Genomic DNA, 5,708 nt, shown 5'->3' with positions numbered 1-5,708 from the left:
GAAGCTCTTCATATATTTCACACCTTTTCAGGCTCTTCATGTTTGTCACACCTTTTCAGGCACTTCAATTTTTTCAACACCGCTTCATGCTCCTCCTATTTTGCAGACCGTTTCATGCTCCTAATATTTTTGACACCTTTTGAAGCTCTTCATATATTTCACACCTTTTCAGGCTCTTCATGTTTTTCACACCTTTTCAGGCTCTTCATGTTTTTCACACCTTTTCAGGGTCTTCATGTTTTTCACACCTTTTCAGGCTCTTCATGTTTTTCACACCTTTTCAGGCTCTTCATGTTTTTCAACACCTCTTCATGCTCCTCCTTTTTTTCAGACCGTTTCATGCTCCTCATATTTTTGACACCTTTTGAAGCTCTTCATATTTTTAATACCTTTTCAGGCTCTTCGTGTTTTTGAACACCGCATCATTCTCCTCCTATTTTGCAGACCGTTTCATGCTCCTCATATATTTGACACCTTTTGAGGTCTTCATATTTTTCACACCTTTTCAGGATCTTCATGTTTTTCACCACCGCTTCATGTTCCTCCTATTTTTCAAACGGTTTCATGCTCCTCATGTTTTTCACACCTTTTGAAGCTCTTCATATATTTCACTCCTTTTCAGGCTCTTCGGGTTTTTCAACAACGTTTCATGGTCCTCCTATTTTTCAGAACTTTTCATGCTCCTCATATTTTTGACACCTTTTGAAGCTCTGCATATTTTTCACACTTTTTCAAACTCTTCATATTATTGAACACCGTTTTATGCTCCTCCTATTTTTCAGAACGTTTCATGCTCCTCATATTTTTGACACCTTTTGAAGCTCTCCATTATTTCATACCTTTTCAGGCTCTTCATGTTTTTCAACACCGCTTCATGCTCCTCCTATTTTTCAGATCGTTTCATGTTCCTCATATTTTTCACACCTTTTGAACCTCTTCATATTTCTCACACCTCTTCAGGCTCCTCATGTTTTTAAACGATGCTTCATACTCCTCCTATATTTCAGACCGTTTCATGCTCCTCATATTTTTGACACCTTTTGAAGCTCTTCATATATTTCACACCTTTTCAGGCTCATCATCTTTTTCAACACCGCTTCATGCTCCTCCTATTTTTCAGACTGTTTCCTGCTCCTCATATTTTTCACACCTTTTGAACCTCTTCATATTTCTCACACCTCTTCAGGCTCGTCATGTTTTTAAACGATGCTTCATACTCCTCCTATATTTCAGACCGTTTCATGCTCCTCATATTTTTGACACCTTTTGACGCTCTTCAAATTTTTCACAACTTTTCAGGCTCTTCATATTTTTGAACACCTTTTCATGCTCTTCCAATTTTTCAGACCGTTTCATGCTCCTCATATCTTTGACACCTTTTGAAGCTCTTCATATACTTCACACCTTTTCAGGCTCTTCCTGTTGTTCAACACCGCTTCACGCTCCTCATATTTTTGACACCTTTTGAAGCTCTTCATATTTTTCACACCTTTTCAGGCCCTTCATATTTTGAACACCGTTTCATGCTCCTCCTATTTTTCAGACTCTTTCATGTTCCTCATATTTTTTACACCTTTTGACGCTCTTCATATTTTTCACACCTTTTCAGGCGCTTCATGTTTTTCAACACCGCTTCATGCTCCTCCTATTTTTCAGAACGCTTCATGCTCCTCATATTTTTCACACCTTTTCATGCCCCTCATGTTTTTCAACATCGCTTCATGCTCCTCCTACTTTTCAAAGCGATTCATGCTCCTCCTATTTTTCAGTCCGTTTCATGCTCCTCTTAGTTTTCAGACCGTTTCATGCTCCTCATGTTTTTGACACCTTTTGAAGATCTTCATATTTTTCACACCTTTTCGTGGTCTTCATGTTATTCAACACATTTTCATGCTCTTCATGCTTTTCAACACAGTTTCATGCTCCTCCTATATTTCAGACCGTTTCATGCTCCTCATATATTTCAGACTGTTTCATGCTCCTCATATTTTTGACCCCTTTTGAAGCTCTTCATATTTTTTAAACCTTTTCATGCTCTTCATGTTTTTCAACACCGTTTCATGCTCCTCCTATTTTTCAGACAGTTTCGTGCTCCTCCTATTATTCATACAGTTTCATGTTCCACATATTTTCGACATCTTTTGAAGCTCTTCATATTTTTCACACCTTTTCAGGCGCTTCATGTTTTTCAACACTGCTTCATGCTCCTCCTATTTTTCAGACCGTTTCAAGCTCCTCATATTTTGAAACATTTTGAAACTCTTCATATTTTTCACATATTTTCAGGCTCTTCATGTTTCTCAACACTGCTTCATGCTCCTCCTATTTTTCAGAAAGATTCATGCTCCTCATATTTTTCACACCTTTTCAGGCTCTACATGTTTTTGAACACCGCTCCATGCTCCTCGTATTTTTCAGACCGTTTCATGCTCCTCAAAATTTTCACACCTTTGAAGCTCTTCATATTTTTCACACCTTTTCAGGCTCTTAATGCTTTTCCACATCGTTTTATGCTCGTCCTATTTTTCAGACCGTTTCATGCTCCTCAAATTTTTCACACATTTTGAAGCTCTTCATATTTTTCACACCTTTTCAGGCTCTTCATGCTTTTCAACACCACTTCATGCTCCTACTATTTTTCAGACCGTTTCATATCCTCATATTTTTGACACCTTTTGAAGGTCTTCATATATTTCACACTTTTTCAGGCTACTCATGTTTTTGAACACCGTTTCATGCTCCTCCTATTTTTCAGACCTTTTCATGCTCCTCATATTTTTGACAACTTTTGAAGCTCTTCATATTTTTCACACCTTTTCAGGCTCTTCATGTTTTCAACACCGCTTCATGCTCCTCCTATTTTTCAGACCGTTTCATGTTCCTCATATTTTTGACACCTTTTGAAGCTCTTCATATATTTCACACCCTTTCAGGCTCTTCATGTTTTTCAACACCGCTTCATGCTCCTCCTATTTTTCAGACCGTTTCATGCTCCTCATATCTTTGACACGTTTTGAAGCTCTTCATATATTTCAAACCTTTTCAGGCTCTTCATGTTTTCAACACCGTTTCATGCTCCTCATGTTTTTGACACCTTTTGAAGCTCTTCATATATTTCACACATTTTCAGGCTCTTCATGTTTTTGAACACCGCTTCATGCTCCTCCTATGTTTTAGACCGTTTCATGTTCCTCATATTTTTCACACCTTTTGAAGCTCTTCATATTTTTCTCACTTTTTGAAGCTCTTCATAGTTTTCACACCTTTTCAGGCTCTTCATGTTTTTCAACAGCACTTCATGATCCTCCTATTTTTCAGAAAGTTTCATGTTCCTCATATTTTTGACACCTTTTGAAACTCTTCATAACTTCACATCTTTTGAAGCTCTTCATATTTTTCACACCTTTTTACGCTCTTCATTATTTCACACCTTATCAGGCTCTTCATGTTTTTCAACACCGCTTCATGCTCCTACTATTTTTCAGACCGTTTCATGCTCCTCATATTTTTCAGACCGTTTCATGCTCCTCCTATTTTTCAGACCGTTTCATGGTTCTCATATTTTTGACACCTTTTAAAGCTCTTCAGATATTTCACACCTTTTCAGGCTCTTCATGTTTTTCATCACCACTTCATGCTCCTCATATTTTTGACACGTTTTGAAGCTCTTCATAATTTTCACACCTTTTCAGGCTCTTCATGTTTTCAACACCGTTTCATGCTCCTCCTATTTTTCAGGCCGTATCATGCTCCTCATATTTTTGACACCTTTTGAAACTCTTCATAATTTTCCCACCTTTTCAGGCTCTTCATGTTTTTCAACACCGCTTCATGCTCCTCCTATTTTTCAGACCGTTTCATGCTCCTCATATTTTTGACACCTTTTGAAACTCTTCATGATTTTCCCACCTTTTCAGGCTCTTCATGTTTTTCAACACCGTTTCATGCTCCTCCTATTTTTCAGGACGTATCATGCTCCTCATATTTTTGACACCTTTTGAAGCTCTTCATATATTTCAAACCTTTTCAGGCTCTTCATGTTTTTCAACACCGCTTCATGCTCCTCCTACTTTTCAGACGGTTTCAAGCTCCTCATATTTTTGACACATTTTGAAACTCTTTATATTTTTCACACCTTTTCAGGCTCTTCATGTTTTTCAACACCGCTTCATGCTCCTCCTATTTTTCTGACCGTTTCATGCTCCTCATGTTTTTAACACCGCTTCATGCTCCTCTTATTTTTCAGACCGTTTCCTGTTCCTCATATTTTTGACACCTTTTGAAGCACTTCATATATTTCACACCTTTTCAGGCACTTCATGTTTTTCAACACCGCTTCATGCTCCTCCTATTTTTCAGACCGTTTCATGCTCCTCATATCTTTGACACCGTTTCAAGCTCTGCATATAATTCAAACCTTTTCAGGCTCTTCATGTTTTCAAACCCGTTTCATGCTCCTCATATTTTTGACACCTTTTGAAGCTCTTCTTATTTCTCACACCTTTTCATGCTCTTCATGTTTTTCAACACCGTTTATTGCTCCTCTTATTTTTCAGACCGTTTCATGCTCCTCATATTTTTCAGAACGTTTCATGCTCCTCCTATTTTTCAGACCGTTTCATGGTTCTCATATTTTTGACACCTTTTGAAGCTCTTCATATTTTTCACACCTTTTCAGGCTCTTCATGTTTTTCAACATCGCTTCATGATCCTCCTATTTTTCAGACCGTTTCATGGTTCTCATATTTTTGACACCTTTTGAAGCTCTTCATATTTTTCACACCTTTTCAGGCTCTTCATGTTTTTCATCACCACTTCATGCTCCTCATATTTTTGACACTTTTTGAAGCTCTTCATATTTTTCACACCTTTTCAGGCTCTTCATATTTTTGAACACCTTTCCATGCTCCTCCCATTTTTCATACCGTTTCATGCTCCTCATATTTTTCAGACCGTTTCATGCTCCTCAAATTTTGACAACTTTTGAAGCTCTTCATATTTTTCACACCTTTTCATGCTCTTCATGTTTTTCAACATCGCTTCATGCTCCTGCTATTTTTCAAACCGTTTCATGCTCCACATATTTTTCAGACTGTTTCATGCTCCTCTTATTTTTCACACCGTTTCATGCTCCTCATATTTTTTACCCCTTTTGAAGTTCTTCATATTTTTCACACATTTTCATGCTCTTCTTATTTATCAACAGCGTTTCATGCTCCTCCAATTTTTCAGACAGTTTCGTGATCCTCCTATTATTTATACCGTTTCATGTTCCTCATATTTTCGACACATTTTGAAGCTCTTCATATTTTTCACACCTTTACATGCTATTCTTGTTTTTCAACACCGTTTCATGCTACTCCTATTTTTCAGACAGTTTCATGTTCCTCAAATTTATGACACCTTTTGAAACTCTTCATTTTTTTGACACCTTTTCAGGCTCTTCATGTTTTCAAAACCGTTTCATGCTCCTCATATTTTTGACACCTTTGAAAGCTCTTCATATTTTTCACACTTTTTCAGGCTCTTCATGTTTTTCAACACCGCTTCATGCTACTCCTATTTTTCAGACCGTATCATGCTCCTCATATTTTTGACACCTTTTGAAGCTCTTCATATTTTTCACACTTTTTCAGGCTCTTCATGTTTTTCAACACCGTTTCATGCTCCTCCTATTTTTCAGAACGTATCATGCTCCTCATATTTTT

Source organism: Dama dama, unplaced genomic scaffold (assembly GCF_033118175.1).
Source record: "Dama dama isolate Ldn47 unplaced genomic scaffold, ASM3311817v1 ptg000020l, whole genome shotgun sequence".
Classification (NCBI taxonomy): Eukaryota; Metazoa; Chordata; class Mammalia; order Artiodactyla; family Cervidae; genus Dama; species Dama dama.
Note: the sequence above shows the minus strand (reverse complement) of the source record.